The sequence below is a fragment of the Lithobates pipiens genome, unplaced genomic scaffold, assembly GCF_037356315.1.
Source record: "Lithobates pipiens isolate NorthernLeopardFrog02 unplaced genomic scaffold, aLitPip1_a1.2 Scaffold_8, whole genome shotgun sequence".
Classification (NCBI taxonomy): Eukaryota; Metazoa; Chordata; class Amphibia; order Anura; family Ranidae; genus Lithobates; species Lithobates pipiens.
This window is the reverse complement of record NW_027507903.1, coordinates 380,221,853-380,239,443: the sequence shown is the minus strand read 5'-3', so window position 1 is coordinate 380,239,443 and position 17,591 is coordinate 380,221,853. Positions and strand designations below refer to the sequence as shown.

The 17,591-nt window shown below is 42.4% G+C and overlaps 1 long non-coding RNA gene across 1 annotated transcript in view; it reads left to right on the top strand.

Annotated features, from left to right (window-relative positions):
• Positions 1-13,433, top strand: part of LOC143964134 (uncharacterized) — a 93,365-nt gene extending 79,932 nt beyond the window's left edge. Inside the window, exon 2 of the long non-coding RNA XR_013271072.1 lies at positions 12,935-13,433. This is a non-coding gene — a long non-coding RNA (uncharacterized LOC143964134). The remainder of the gene's footprint in view (positions 1-12,934) is intronic.
• The last annotated feature ends 4,158 nt before the right edge of the window (positions 13,434-17,591 follow it).

Genomic DNA, 17,591 nt, shown 5'->3' with positions numbered 1-17,591 from the left:
AGCTCTCTCACCAATTTCCCCCTCCTCTCTTACGAATCCCCTAGCTTTCTCATCGATTCCCCCCTTCTCTCTTACTAGTGCCCCCCCCCCAATTCTCTCACCAATTCCTCCTCCTCTCCTACCAATGCCCATCCCATCTCTCTCATCAATTACCACCTCATCTTACTAATGCCCCAAGCTCTCTCACCAATTCCTCTCTTCTCTCTTACTAATGCCCCCCCCCCCCCCCAGCTCCTTCATCATTTCTAAGAATGTAAGGGCTGATGCCTTGCCACGACAATTTTCCTCCACTTCCAAGTCGGAGTCGGTTCTGGTTCCTATGATTCCTCCTGATCGTATCTTGGCTACGGTTCGCACCAGTCTTACTTCTACTTTGGGTGACAAAATTCTTGCTGCTCAGGTCCATGCTCCTCCTGATAAACCTTGTGACTGCTGCTTTGTCCCAGAGAGTCTCCGTACTGCAGTGCTCCAGACTTACCATTCTCCCAAGGCAGCTGGCCATCCTGGGAAGAATCAACTTATTTGGGCCATCTCCCAACAATTCTGGTGGCCTAGTCTACGGGCTGATGTTACTGCCTTCGTAGCTGCCTGTCCCGTGTGTGCTCAGAGTAAGACTCCACGACACCTTCCAGTGGGCCTCTTACAACCCATACCCAATGGAGAGAGGCCCTGGACTCACCTGTCTATGGATTTCATTGTGGAATTGCCCAACTCCCAAGGCAACACTGTTATCCTTATGGTGGTTGACCGGTTCTCAAAGATGTGTCATTGTATTCCACTTAAGAAGTTGCCCACCTCTAAGGAACTGGCTTCCATTTTTGCTCGGGAGATCTTTCGCTTACATGGGCTACCCAAGGTGATTGTTTCGGATAGGGGCAGTGTCATGGTTATGCAATAGAGTTCGTCTGCTTACCTGTCTCCATGTGTTCATCTCTAGAGACCAGCTGACCGTCACCTGACTGCTTTTGTAATCCATCCTCTGGCATGGCTCCACCCTACCTCCTATCAGAGAACTCTATATTAACCTGTGCACTGCAGGCCAACCCTGCTGATCAACCTTTGTGTGTTAGCTTCCTGTTACCTGCCGTGTGCTCTGCTGTTGTTCCGTTACTGACTTTGGCGTGTCCTTGACTATCCCTGTTTGCCTGTGATCCTGACCTTTTGGCGTGTCCCTGACTATTTCTGTCTGCTTGTGGCCCCGACCTTGGCTTTGTCCCTCACCATCCCTATCCTCCTGTTGCCTACTGTGGGTGTGAGCTGGGGGACCCTGGGGGGCGCAACCTGGAGCCAGTTGCAGCCAAGTTCATCCTCACCACTAGAGGCTCTGGTGAACACCTGCTGGCTCTTAGACTCTGCGCCCCAGGGAATCTTACGCTCTAACCCCGGTGGGATCCATCTTGGTGTTCTGGCGGCCCTGCCTTCCTATCACCTTGACCCCCGTCCTCAGCAGTCAGCCGTAGGGTCCACAACCTTGCGGTGCACTCCTGATCCCTACGGTGTGCATCTGTCACCTGGCCTCAAGGTGACCTGACAGGCAGTCAGTTTGTCTCCCAGTTCTGGTGAGCCTTTTGTGCACAGTTGGGAATCCAGCTTGCGTTCTCTTCTGCGTATCACCTGCAGTCTTGGAAGTATAGGACTAGGAGAAACATCCACAACTACCAGTGACCCTGGAAGATTCCCCAACCACACTGAGTTTATTAAGCCTGATACCATCTAAATAGAGGTAAGAGCATATAGAGCAGGGTTATGCAATTAGCGGACCTCCAGCTGTTGCAGAACTACAATTCCCATGAGGCATAGTAAGACTCTGACAGCCACAAGTATTACATCCAGAGGCAGAGGCATGATGGGACTTGTAGTTTTGCAACAGCTGGAGGTCCGCTAATTGCATATCCCTGATATAGAGCATTGAGTGACATACACAAAGATACTATACTGGAGATTATATTAAAGACTCTAGGTTCCCCTGTTTCTGAAGGTTTTGGAGCCCACCGTGAAGGGTGAAAATTGGGTTTATCTCAGATAAGGTAAGGTAAGTGGAGATTTCTAAGAGATATCTTTGGATTTTCCTATGAATTTCTCCTTTAAGTTTATAATGTTGTCATGCCTATATGTCACCACTGGGGGGCTGTATTGAGCACTCACCGCCTTATGCTCTATTTTACCAGTAAAGAAGAAGTTTAAACATTTCTCCTTTAAGCGTGCTTCCTCACCTGTGCCAGGGGCATCAGCCTCTAGGCAGTCTTGACGGCCTCCACTGTCAGGTTCAAGAAGAAGACCCCATGGGCAGCACCAGGGTCAAAAGAGGTCTTGGGGCAGAAAGCCTGCAAAGCAGAATGCTAAAGTCCCATCAGGCATAGCAAGACTCTTACAGCCACAAGCATGACACACCCAGAGGCAGAGGCATGATGGGACTGGTAGTTTTGCAACAGCTGGAGGTCCGCTAATTGCATATCCCTGCCTAAAGCTCGATTCACACTAGTGCGTTTTTTGATGCATTTTGCCGAAATGCAAGGAAATTTTTTAACATGGGTTCCTATGGAACATGTTCACATCAATGCATTTTTGTGCCTCTGCGTTTTTGGAAAGGGTCGGGGACTTTTTTTCATGCAAAATGCAGCGTTTTGCATGTAATAGAAGTCAATGGACCTGCATCAAAAACGCAAGTACCGCGTTTTTGTTGCGTTTTTGCCACGATTTGCGTTTTGCGTTTTTTTTTCTTTTTTTTCACTGTATATATCTGGTTGCTAAGCAACCACAGTGTAAAAAGAAAAAAAATGCAAAACGCGGCAAAATCGCGGCAAAATTGTGGTAAAAACACATGTCCAAAAACGCGACAAGCACTGCAAAAACGCTCAAAAGCAACATGCATAGATGTGAATCGAGCCTTAGAGGAACTGGGCACAGGTTTTTTTTCAAACCTTTTCACGGTCAAACAGAGTGGTAAGACCCATTCTAGATCTCAATGATCTGTATCGGCACTTATATATCCGGGCCTTTCGCATGGAATCAATCCAATCGGTTGTTTCCATCCTGCAAGGAGGGGAGTTTTGGGCATCAATCGATATCAAGGATGCATATCTCCACGTGCCAATATTTCCCGCTCAGCAGAAATTTCTACTCTTCGAGATAGAAAATCATAATTTTCAGTTTGTGGTCTAGCAACAGCACCGTGGGTGTTCTAAAAAATTCTGGCACCTCCTTTAACCAGATTAAGGGCTCAGGGCATAACAGTCCTAGCCTATTTAGACAATCTACTTTTAATAGATCATTTAGTCTTCGGTCTAAACCAAAGTCTAGTCAGAGCTGTAAACTACCTGGAATCTCTGGGTTAGATAACCTAGAAAAATCCTCCTTAAAACCTTTAAGAAGATTACAGTACTTGGAGCTGGTCATAGATACCGTACAGAAGAAGGTATTCTTACCCCAGACAAGAATCAGTTCCATTATTGTAATCAACAACACAAAACTCCAACGCTAAGATTTTTTGGTCTTATGCTGGCCATACACCATACAATTCTCCTCTATGGATCTACCCCACATCCACCAAAACCATATAATAGGAGGCCAAATCTAAACACTCCCAATGTGTGTGCCATGATACAGGCCCTTGTACCACGCAGCTGAAGGCAAACCCAAAGGAAATTGAATTAGAAAATTGCATGGTGTATGGCCAGCTTTATTGGAGACAACCTATCAAAGTCAGATTAAAAACTAGTGATTCCGAGTGGTATCCAGTGCAGCTGAAAAAACTTCCAGGGGGGAGGTTCACATGAATACAATTTAAAATCAGCGCTCCGTGTAACTCAACATAAATACAATCAATTAATTAAAAATATCACATTTAATCAAAAGAGAAGCACAGAGGTAAAATCATTAATTTCCAGCACAACAATGAGGGATGTACTTATTGCATAGTCAAGTAAAAATCCCAACAGGTAGCCAAAGCATAGAGGACTCAGTAGTTCCATGTTGCAGCAACTTGGCAATTCCCTTATCGCAGGCTGCTGTCCACTTAAAAAACATGTGCGCTATTTTAATCTCAAAATTGAGATGACCAGGGATCAGACAGCGCTGTGCCAAGACAGTCACCAGAATACCTCTATTCACGATGAGCGGCGTCCTATAATGTATGTCTGAGAGACATCGGGTTGGTGTCCCATGACGCCCGCCGTGTGATGAAGAGGGGAGGAGCCTGAGTCGCAGAGAATGACCGGAAAAGGACAACCACCACCGTTCACAAAATGGAGCTCCCGTTTGGAAGGAAAGGGCGGTCAGTGAAGCTTAGTAAGTTGCCGTGACGACCGTAACTGACATGTTTCACGCGCCTGCGCTTTGTCAAAGTCACGGGAGTCACTGGCAGGGTGAAATATAAAGCATAACAGACACCGAGGGATGGACCGATCAGCTGTCTGAAGTAACCTTAGATTTAACCCCTTTTGGATGCTTCATATACATAGCATAGCATGGCTAAGAGATAATACTATTAGACACTTACTACAAAGATATATATAAATATAGATAATATAACATATTGTATGTATAAAATGTATATATATATATATATATATATATATATATATATATATATAAAATCACATATAAACAAATCTGAATCTAAAAGGCTAAATTAATTGGTATAAAAAATATATATATATATTTTATATATATATATATATATATATATATATATATACACACACATTAAATTAAAAAAATTATAATTTTACATATAAGATAAACTGAATAATGGATAGCTTATTTTCAAAAGATGGTAATAATGAGTATATCCCCATGGGTACAGATATACGCATACACGTAAAGGCATATCAATTTTGTTAACTGACAATCAGACCCAGGGGCTGGGCTCAACTTGAAACTATACTGAGGACGTCAAGGTCTTCGTTCATACCCTTAGGGGCAAGGGACCCCAGATGATAGATCCAGAAGGCTTCCCTTCGACACAGAAGGGAAAACCTTTCGTTCTCCGTGAGGGTATCCCTGGGTATAGCCTCTATGGCCCGAACCTCTATTTGGTTAAAATCTTTATTGTGAGCTTGGCGACAGTGACGTGGGACACTATGTTTAGTGCAGCCTTTCTTTGTCAGTCTATGGTGTTCACCCACCCTGGTACGTAGGGTACGCATTGTGCGTCCCACGTAAAGTATGCCACATGAACATCGCAGGATGTAAATGACAAATTCAGTTGAACAGGTAATGAATTGTTTAATTTTAAAAGTTTCGCTCTTACTGGTGGTTACCTCAGAACATCTGTGGGGAATGGACTGACAGGTAAGACAACCCCTCTTACGGCACTGAAATATCCCAACCCTGTTATCAAAATAATTTCTGATATCGGAGAGGGGATCCCTCACAGAGTTTGTCAACTTGCTGGGAGCAATAAAATTCTTCACTGTGCGAGAACGCCTGAACATCACTTGTGGTCTCGAGGGAAGCATCGGAGCCAGGAGATGATCAAGTTTGACAATGGCGTAATGTTTATTTATGATTTTAGAAATAGATCTGAACTTAGTATTAAATGTGGAAATGAACCTTACTGCATGGCCCATTTAAACTGGATCACTCCTGTTCTTTTTTGGGGGACATATCTCATTTAAACGAAAAAGCCTCTGCTATTAGTTCACTGGAGTAACCCTTTTCTTCAAACTTTTTGGTCATCAGTTGACCCTGTTTCCTGTAATACTACATAGATAAATAAAATGCATAATGATCATGCGCAAACATTAATATGTATAAAGGAAATTAAACTAGAATGTATAAAAATGTTGGGCAACACGGAATAAGTCACTAGTAGCAGTACTGAGTGAGAAAAAAAAAGCATAAGGCAATACTAAATGCTATAAAACGATAACAGATATGATGTGTTGACACCATTGTGCCAGAGAAGTAAAAGAGTGGAAGGCCCCCTGGTGGTGGAGAACAAGATAAACAGCAGAATTCCCATAGTTTGATGCGATTTAACAAAGGAGTGGAGGTGAGAGTTCTGAGAGTCCAGATTTGGATCTCCCTGATTATTTTGTTCTCTTCTATGTGTGGGAACCAGCTTTTTCCATATATATTTACTAAGACATCTTTTTACTATTTGAGAGACTTTCCATACCCGAATTGATGAGATGATGCATGCGTTTTATAGCATTTAGTATTGCCTTATGTTTTTTTTTTTTCTCACTCAGTACTGCTACTGGTGACTTATTCCGTGTTTCCCAAAATTTTTATACATTCTAGTTTAATTTCCTTTATACACATTAATGTTTGCGTAGGATCATTATGCATTTTATTTATCTATATAGTATTATGTGAATACTATTAGACCCTGCTGCATATATATAGCACTTTTAGGTGTATTTATACGTGTATATTTTATATCACTTCGAGCACTTTATTACTGATGATAATACTTTATTATCAATGACACTTTATTACTGATGTTAGCACTTTACTATTGATGATACTGATTTACTTGTAGTGCACTGGTTTCTATACTATTAGCACTGATAACATTATTAAGAGTTATAAGGCCTTATTTATTTATTATTTATCATTAATTTTTTCTTATATTTCTTATTATTTATTACACGTAGAACTTTCTCATTTATTTAGTAGTGCGAAGGCTATCTATAGACACTGTTTCCTGTACTCCTCCATTTTGGTACAGTTCCTACGTAGCCAGTGGAATTGTCCACTGGGAATGTTGTTTTTCCATATAGGATGATGACAACTACCATAGTGGAGGTAGGAGTTGCCAGCCGTAGGTTTATTATGATTACTGGTAATGATAACATTGTTCTCATGTGACAAGACCAGATCAAGAAAAAAACAGTTCGCTCTGGCTTATCTCATGCGTAAAAGTCAATCTAAAAGAGTTATCATTACAATAGGCTACAAATGTGATAAAAAGTTCTCTACTACCACTCCAGATCATCAAGACATCATCGATATAACGTCTATAAAAGACGATATATCATGAAAAGGGGTTCTCGACCCAAATTTTTGTGGCGATGAGCCTCTGTTCCGGAGTGATGGCTTGCCGCATGCAGGTATCCTGCCTGCTGATATAAGGGGACAGCAAAGCCATCAGACGGTGAAAAACGGGGTCCGTCATCCGGAGATAATTCCTGAAATCATCAGGATTATTCTTCCGTATCTCACGAAGCAAAGGCATGTGCGAGAACTGGTCACGCTGGCGCAACCAATTCTTGGTCCATAAACTCCTCTTCGCCCTGTTCATGGACTGGGCTTGTGTCAAAGCTAAAAGCCCAACACCAAGCCCCTGCACAGTACAAACTCTATGACCAGTACGTACATGAAACATGGCTTGAAAACGGTCGGCTGGTCAGAACGGACAACAGAAAGCACCGATAAACAGCAATGCCTGAAAGAACGACCTAAAAACCAGAAACGAGCAGACAATAAGCAATGAAGATCAAAGCGTACTATACCAAGATATAGTCCACAATGAGCAGCAAATGCTTACTGATTACACGCACTGATGAGCAGATATGCACCCACAAGCACAAACTGAAGAGCAGTAACGAACTGAAGCACAAATCGTCTCTCACCAAACTTCTACTAACACGCGATAAACACGAGATCAACAGAAGGAGCCCAAAGGGTGCCGGACGTGGTGCTGAACTTCCCTATTCTAGTGCCGTAAAAATTTCCGACAACTGAGTCCGACCGTGTGTATGCAACACCACTTCCGGACCACTTCCGGACCACTTCCAGACTAAATCCGTTGGAATTTATTAGACGGATTTGGTTGCCGGAATGTCCGACCGTGTGTACCAGGGCTAACACACATTACTTTGTTACTCCATTACTTAGTGGAGAGGGTTTCCTGTCCAAAACATACCCTGACCCCCCCCCTAAAATATTTCCAAGGGACCATCAGAGAAGGGAAGGAATCTGATAAGTGGCAACAGGGGCAAGGCGCAGACATCATGGCTCTTTCCTGAGTGGCTCTGTCACGAGTGATGCGCAGTTTCACCGACGCAGTTATCAATCCTGCTCATGTCTTCTCCTCTGCTTTCTTGCAGGTAAATGTCTTATCCATCTGTACACTCTATACTGCTGAACTGACATTGCTGTAACATATTTGGTAAATGTCTTATCCATCTGTACACTCTACTCTGCTGAACTGACATTGCTGTAACATATTTGGTAAATGTCTTATCCATCTGTACACTCTACTCTGCTGAACTGACATTGATGTAACATATTTGGTAAATGTCTTATCCATCTGTACACTCTACTCTGCTGAACTGACATTGCTGTAACATATTTGGTAAATGTCTTATCCCTCTGTACACTCTACTCTGCTGAACTGACATTGCTGTAACATATTTGATAAATGTCTTATCCATCTGTACACTCTACTCTGCTGAACTGACATTGCTGTAACATATTTGGTAAATGTCTTATCCATCTGTACACTCTACTCTGCTGAACTGACATTGCTGTAACATATTTGGTAAATATCTTATCCATCTGTACACTCTACTCTGCTGAACTGACATTGCTGTAACATATTTGGTAAATGTCTTCTGCTGTCATCTCTTTAAACTTCTATATTTAATGCTAGCTGTATAACACTACACTACAATAGCAACATTACTGGTGATTGATTCTAACCCCCATTTGGCGTGAGTGATCAAGAGAAGTAATTAGCTTTACGACCCTAGCCTGTGTCTGGTATTGGCCATCTTCTCTCCCATATTCAGGTGTCTTAAATCAGACCCTATGATGACCAATAGAGAAATGCATGCTTGCTTACTCTCCCTATAAATTTAAAGCAGCCTATGGTGTGGCGCAGACAGGGGCAAGGCGCAGACATCATGGCTCTTTCTGGAGTGGCTCTGTCACGAGTGATGCGCAGTTTCACCAACGCAGTTTAACAAAAGCAGGTTAACTAAAGCTGGATGAAGATACAACAAGAACTCTGCTCCACTCTGCAAGGCGACAAGCAAACCAGCATTTCACATTTATTTTGTATCGAGTCAGATTCCCACTCTATCTAGTACGATGCTCCTCATTCTCTTCCTTCTCACATCAGTGTCTTCTATCCTCAAATTCTCCTTACTCTACCCCCCCTCTCTACCCTGCAGCATGCACATATCACCCTCACTCCTACCCTCTCCCTACTACTGCACCCATCATCTCCTGCATTTGCTGCATCCATATGCTGGCATAAACTCCAAGGCCACTAGACACATGCGCTCATGCACATCTCACTCCCATCTTGTGTTCCTCACCCTCCTCCTTCTCCTAGTCTCAGGTGACATTTCTCCTAATCCTGGGCCGCCATTCTCAAACTGCAAGCCACATCTCCAATACCCCTCCCTCTCTGGAAACCACCGCAATCCACTTAATTTGGTTTCTATCCCCTGTTTCCTCAAAGCAGCCCACCTATCTCATGCGCCCTTTGGAATGCCCGCTCCATCTGTAACAAGCTAACTAACATCTGTACATGACCTCTTCATCTCTCATGGCTTTAACATACTCGCCATAACTGAAATCTGGCTTCAAAATTTGGACTCAGCTTCTCCTGCTGCCCTCTCCCATGGAGGTCTCCATTGGACTCACTCCCCCAGACCCAATGGACAGAAAGGAGGTGGAGTTGGATTCCTTCTATCCCCACAATACACCTTCCAAGTCCTTCCCATCCCTCCCTCTCTTTCCCTCTCTTCTTTCGAGATGCACTGTATTCGTCTGTTTTCTCCTATTTCTCTGAGAATTGCAGCAATGTATCGGCCTCCTGAACCAGTGTCACGCTTTCTTGATGACTTTGCTGCCTGGCTACCCTATTTTCTCTCCTCTGAAATACCCACCATCATTCTTGGTGACTTTAACATTCTTGTCAATGTTAACAAACCAACTACAGCTAAACTTCTCGACTTAACCTCATCTTTTGACCTAACCCAATGGACACATACTTCCACTCACTCCAATGGTAATACCCTTGACCTTGTATTCTCCCATCTCTGCAACCCTGGCAACCTCACAAACACCCCCTTTCCTCTCTCTGATCACAACCTCATTAGTTTCACTGTATCCTTGCCTCCAACCACCCATCCTTCCAAGCAGCAAACAATCACTTGTAGAAACCTTTGCCACCTTAAGCCTTCTCTTCTCTATTCTGCTACTGATCACCTATATGAAATAATCTCTCCCCTGTCCTGTCCTGACCTTGCCATCTCTGTCTACAACAGTTCACTCTCTTCATCACTAGATGCACTTGCTCCTCTAACCACACGCAGAATCAGGCCCCGACCATTACAACCCTGGCAAACTGAAAAACACTAGAAATCTCAAGAGACATTGCCATGCTCTTGAACGGCTGTGGCGTAAAACCAAATGCCTCCAAGACTTCCCCATATATAAATCTGTCCTTCTAAAATACAATTCCTGCCTCCATACTGCCAAACAAGCCTACTTTGTATCTCTTATTCATAGTTTCATAGTTGCTAAGGTTGAATAAAGACACCAGTCCATCCAGTCCAACCTGAGTGAGTGTCTTCAATTGTCCCTATCCCTGTACATTGCACACTCACATCGGTCCCTACCCTCAAGGAGCCCAAAATCCAAGGTCCCCCTTCATATATTAGGGCCAATTTTGGACAGAGGCCAATTAACCTACCTGCATGTCTTTGGATTGTGGGAGGACCCGGAGTACCCGGAGGAAACCCACGCAGGCACAGGGAGACACTTGCAAACTCCAGGCAGGTAGTGTCGTGGTTGGGATTTGAACCAGCGACCCTTCTTACTGCTGGGTGAGAGTGCTACCCACTACACCACTGTGCCGCCCATGCTTTGTTATCCAATCCCCGTCGGCTCTTCTCAACTTTTAACTCTCTGCTTTGTCCCCCACCCCATCTACCCACTAGCTCACTCACTGCCCAAGAGATTGCCAATCACTTCAAAGACAAGATTGATGTAATTCGTGTGGACACCTCCGCTGTGCGTACATCTTCCCCACCCAACATATCTGGCCTAATAGCACATTCAACACTCTCCTCTTTTGAATTGGCTACTACTGAAGAGGTTGCAAAACTTTTCTCAGATGCTCACCTAAACAATTGTCCCTTGGACCCTGTTCCCTCACAACTATTAAGGTCACCGTCTAATTCTATCCTATGCTCCCTCACTCACATCTTCAATCTCTCCCTCTCAAGTGGCACCTTCACCTCCCCTCTAAAACATGCACAGATCACCCTCATACTTAAAAAACCCTCACTGGACCCCACCAACCCGAAGAACTTAAGATCTATCTCATTGCTCCCATTCACCTCTAAACTTCTCGAACGCTTAGTCTACAACCGCCTTAGCTCCTACCTCAGTGAAAATAACCTTCTTGACACATTGCAGTCTGGCTTCCGCTCACAGCACTCCACGGAAACTGCCTTACTAAAACTCACTAACGATCTACTAACTGCTAAAACCAACAGCCAGTACTCCATACTCCTACTACTTGACCTCTCTGCTGCCTTTGATACTGTTGACCACCCGCTCCTCCTCAATAAACTACATTCCCTTGGCCTCCAAAATTCTGCTCTTTCCTGGTTCTCTGCCCATCTATCACAGTGCTCCTTCAGTGTCACCTACAACTCTGTATCCTCCTCTCCATTGCCTTTTTCTGTGGGGGTCCCCCAAGGCCGTGTTCTTGGACCCCTTCTCTTCTCTATTTACACCTCCTCTCTTGGTCACTTGATAACTGCCCACGGCTTCCAATGGCACTTATACACCGATGACACCCAAATCTATCTGTCTACTCCTCACCTCACTCCTTCAGTCTCCTCTCGCATTACTAACCTGCTAACTGACATATCAGCGTGGATGTCACACCACTTCCTTAAACTTAACCTCTCTAAAACTGAGCTATTAATATTCCCCCCTACACATGCCCCCCTCCATGACTTTTCCATCAAAATCAACAATGAAACCATCAGGCCCTCCCCTCACGGCAGGGTACTAGGTGTAACCCTAGACTCTGACTTGTCATTTCAGCCCCAAGTCCAATCGTTGTCAAAAGTTTGTAGATTTCACCTCTGTAAGATCTCTAAAATTCACCCCTTTTTAACAAATGAAACCACCAAGCTCCTCATTCACTCCCTCGTTATCTCTCGCCTTGACTATTGCAACTCCCTTCTCATTGGCCTGCCTCTCCTCTTCAGTCTATCATGAATGCTGCTGCCAGACTTATCCCCCTTACCAACCGCTCAGTGTCTGCCTACCCTCTCCTCCAATCCCTACACTGGCTCCCAATCACCCAGCAAATTAAATTCAAAATACTAACAACAACATACAAAGCCATTCACAACTCTGACCCGAACTACATCACCAATCTTGTCTCCAAATATCACCCAAATCGTCCCCTCCTTTCTTCTCAAGACCTCCTACTCTCAAGCTCTCTAGTCTCCTCCTCCCATACCCGTCTCCAGGATTTCTCCAGAGCCTCTCCAATCCTCTGGAACTCGCTACCTCCACTGGTCCGGCTATCCCCTACTCTTGCTACCTTCAGGCGATCCCTGAAAACTCATCTATTCAGGGAAGCCCATCATGTCTCAAACGAATCTCCTACCACTTCCATCAGCTCATTCCCGACAGTTATAACCTTTTGTACCACCTGCCCCACCCTATTAGATTGTAAACTCTTCTGAGCAGGGCCCTCTTAAACCTCTTGTATTTTATTGTATTGTAACTGTATTGTCTCCTTTTTATATTGTAAAGCGCTGCGTAAATTGCTGGCACTATATAAATCCTGAATAATAATAATAAGTGGGACTTATATTTTAGCCTTTCAATACTCTTTACAATAAATGTTTTACTGATGTTGGCCAAAAATGTTTGTGTCTAATCTGCTTGCAATGTTTATGTGCAAAATTATTAATTCGATTTTTCTTGTTTGACTCCACAGTATCCGTCAAAGCCACAAGAATGACAGACTGTGACTTCCCAATTTGCCCAGCAGTGGGATTTTCCTAACTCCGGAGGGGCAATCTATGAGAAGCACGTCCACATCGTCCCACCATCCCATTCGGGGTCATACTATTTTAACTATAAGGGGTTTCATAGTATCCTGTTGACGGCGGTGGTGTCGGGGACATACGGTTTCTGTATGTGGATGTGGGGAGGAATGGTCGGATGGAGGAATATTTACGTTCTACCGACGTCTTGAGAGTGGTGGCTTGGGATTGCCACCACGGAGGTGAACATCGAAGCACTGCCATTTGTCTTTGTCACAGATGAGGCATTCGGTCTGGGTAACCATGTCATGAGGCCATTCCTCCAGAGGATCCTCACTCCGGAAAAGTGCCCTGTGAATTGAGTCAAATTTATTTGGACTATTTTTCGGGTAGGGGGGCCATTGCTTTGCCAGCACATTTGGAATAAATGTTATATTTAATCAGCTAAAATCTAGTTTTGGATTTACTTCTTGTGTTTCTTTTTGCTGTCTCCTAGGTGCTCCTGGTGCACTTGTAGTGCCAAGTGGATTTTCCCCTTATTAAATAACACTCATTGTCACTGTAAACACCAACTTCAACACAAAAACTGGTATTTATCATTGAAAAAAGAAGCCACACATTGTTGAGTATAAAACCTTTTACTCCTTTTTTTAAACTTTTTTTGAGTAACAAATTTTGAGTTATCAGAATAATTCTTTTACATTTTTTTTAGGTTACATAAACAGCCATGTTTCAAAACATAACAGCCATGTTTCAAAACATAACATACACAACTCTGGAACCTACAAAGTTCAACAGTGAAATACCTAAGGCAAGATCAGACATTATATTGTCCAAAATGTGGATTTTGCCATCAACAGATCGGGTGATGTTAATCCTGTAAAAGACACATTTTGAAGATGCACACAAATTGGGAGTCAAACTGGCAATTTCCATCCTTAACCTATGCATAATGTCAACAAGAAGAAGGCATAAATTGAGATAAAATCTTAGTAACAAAGAACGCGGAGGAGAGATGGGTTTGCTTTAAATAAGGGCATTAGCCAATGCATCCCAATTGGTAATACATTTTAAAGAGCGAACAAAAGGCCTGGATGTCTTAACTCCAATGTAAAAATGCATATAAAAGCAAAGGAGAAGGCCTTTTAAAAAAATACAAGGTTGAGGGATCATCATCAGCATTCAGACTTTATAAAGAATTCAACAAGAAAAGTATGTATATAGTAAAAAAGGAGGACAGACCATATTGGCTCCATAAAGAATGAGGAAGGACATCTGGTTACAAAGGATGGGAAGATGGCAAATGTATTGAATTTATTCGTCTCTTCAGTCTTCATGAGGGAATCAGGGGGCTTCAGTAACCAAAACTGCAGTGTTTATCCTCATGACACATCACAGGAAGCATCTCCATGGTTAACAGAGGACAGAATTAAAATTAGACTTGGGAAACTTAACATTAATAAATGTCCGGGACCAGATGGCTTGCAGCCGAGGGTACTTAGGGAACTCAGTCAAGTAATTGCCAGACCATTGTCCCTAATTTTTACTGACTGGAATGGTACCAGCTGATTGTTGAAAAGCCAATGTAGTACCAATATTTAAAAAGGGCCCAAAATACATCCCTGGGAATTACAGACCAGTTAGCCTAATATCAATAGTATGTAAACTCTAGGAGAGGATGATAAGGGATTATATACAAGATTTTAGTAAAGAGAACAGTATCATTAGCAGTAATCAGCATGGATTCACGAAGAATCGTTCTTGTCAAACCAATCTACTATGTTATAAATAATGGTGCGCTCAAATAAATTTTCTATTAATTCACTGCTCAAAATATAGGTGCTACTCATGCATCTACAATGTTTGAATATACTGTACCTTCCTCACAAACATACGTAAGGCGATGTTAGCTACTGTGCAAAATACGCAAAATAATAATATCAAATATACTGTGCAAAAATTGCTATAAAAGTGCAAACATACATCTAAAGTGCTTGATGTTAATAATGAATAACATGCAGAGAAAATTGCAAAGGTATTGCTATGTAAACTCCAATAAATTCCCAATGTAAAGCAATATACTTATATGATCCTTATTAGTACCTATATAGTAAAGTGCAAACTATATGTGCAAAAATACTAATTCCTTATTATTACACATATAGTACAACACAAAAATAAATATACAAATATATCCTTAGTAATCCCAAAAATTATATGTGCAAAAGTTAGCTGTGCAAATTGCTGTGCAAAAATATATGTGCAAATTGTTTAATTATATCCACAAACAACTCCTACATAAATTTCTATTAATAAAAGTGTCTTAATGTCTCTGAGACCACCTCCAAAATATAGTGCAAACCATATACAAATGAGTAAAATTAACTACAAAAGCAAACCATAAATGCGTGTCAATAATGTGAATTCCCCAAACACAATATGAGTATGTCAAACTCTGTGCATATACCCCTAAAAATTTAAAATAAAAAATAAGATATGAAAAAAATATTTGCAATTTTTACATAAATGAACTATCGAAAAAGAATCGTATTTAGAGACACTCTATATAATGTCCATATAGTCATATATCAAAAGATAATAATAAAATGTCCATATGGTAAACGAGCACCAGTGAAGTAAAACTTCAAGTGAAGTACAGCAGTGAAGAAAAAACTTCAAACAGCTGAGTTATAAGTACACAAATTAAAAATCTTCTCCAAAGATGTAATGTGCTTTTCCCATCACCGAATGAGTGAATTGGCTCCTTACCAGATCCAAGCGACCCCCCGTTACAGAGGGTCACCACAGGCGACAACAGTCAAAGGATATCCGGATAGCGCTTCCTCCTCAGACGATCCCGAATCTTTCACGCGATAGGGTTATGGCTGTTATTCCACATATCACTCCCAACTCAACGTAGTATCACATAGGGAAAAACATAGGCTCCAGATAGTGTAAAACCAAGTGACTTTAATTTGCAAAAACGAACGTATACACTTACATAAAAGACTTTAAAAGCAGGTTCAAAACAGAAGCATGCACCGGCCGGATACACGCTAACGCAGAGACCAACCCGTCCTTCCTGGTCCAAAAAGAACGAACACGACTGGGGTGACGTCGACACGTTCACACCGCCCTACGCGTTTCGTAATAATTTACGTCGTCCAGGGGCACGGGCGGCGTGCGACGTCACCCCTTTTATAACCATCAACTTAGCCAAGCCTCGCTTTGGGTCAGCGGCCATCTTAGATATCACATAAGCATTAGGAATCAATGACCATAGGCCAAGCCTCACTATCAATCACGAACGTCAGATGTGCATATCCGCAACGAACGTCCTATGATTGTGGACCATGCCTCGTTTCCATACGAACGTCATATGGTCATAAACCAAGCCTCACTTCCAGGTAATAACCCTATTGGAAGAGAGACGTGGCAAATGCCCTCATTTTAAAGTACCCTTCCTATGTCCAGAAACAGGGCATAGTGTAGGTCAAAAAGGAGGGTAAACTAAAATAAAAAATTAATAAAATGAAGAATAATAATAAATTGTAATAAAATAAAACAAAAATAAAATGAAGTAAAATATCACAAATTGGTATAGAGATACACCAAAAATTATGCGTTTCTTGATGTATTTATATGTCCATCAAATTCAATTAGGAACTGGGGCTACTGTAAATATGTATTTCAAATACCTCACTGACTCGCGTATTCCCCAGGGATTAGCCTAGGGCATCCCAAACAAATATCAAGGAATGCAATTAAACATGAATCCCCAAATCTAGAGGGCCACCAAACCCAAAACCAGGCCTGCCATCCAAAAGGGGCCAAAAAAGGAGAAAAACACGGATATGTTCTACAATAATATGTACCAAAATAAACAGCAAGAAAAGTACAGTAGAATGGTATTTCACAGTAACTGATACAAGAACCGTGGTAGAAAAGCATTACATCAAACAGGTCACCTCAAGAGTTATTAATAAAGGCATTTACATCGGTGTCCACATTAAGGCCAAACGGAACATATGTTTTTAATTTATGGATCCAGGCCATTTCGAGCTTGGATATTTCCCTAACCAAGGACCCTCCCCTCCAGTGGGGCCTATATTTGTCTAAACTGACAAATAGGGTGCCTGATGGGTCTCTCTTATGTGTCTGGTCATAGTGTCTGGACACAGGGTGTTTATCAAACCCACGTCTGATGTTGCCTATGTGTTCGTTCAACCTGACGCGGAGTGCCCTCTTGGTCCGCCCTATATACTGGAGGCCACAAGGGCACTGTAAAAGGTAAACCACAGCCTCCGAGGAGCAAGTAATAAAAGACTCTATTTCGTATGTTCTAGAAGTGCTTGAGGATACAATGCTAGAAATCTTAGAGCCCCTATGTGAATTCAGGGTACAAACCTGACAGTTCTTACATTTATAGTAACCAATTAAATTTTGAAAGAAACATCTGTTGGCCCTAGGCGGGTCTTGTACACTGGGGGCAATCTTGTTTCCCAGTGAAGAGGCCCCTTTAAAAATAATTTGGGGTTTAACAGGTAGAATTGGATTCAAAACATGGTCACTAGTGAGTAAGTGCCAATGTTTTTGAATCAAATTTCT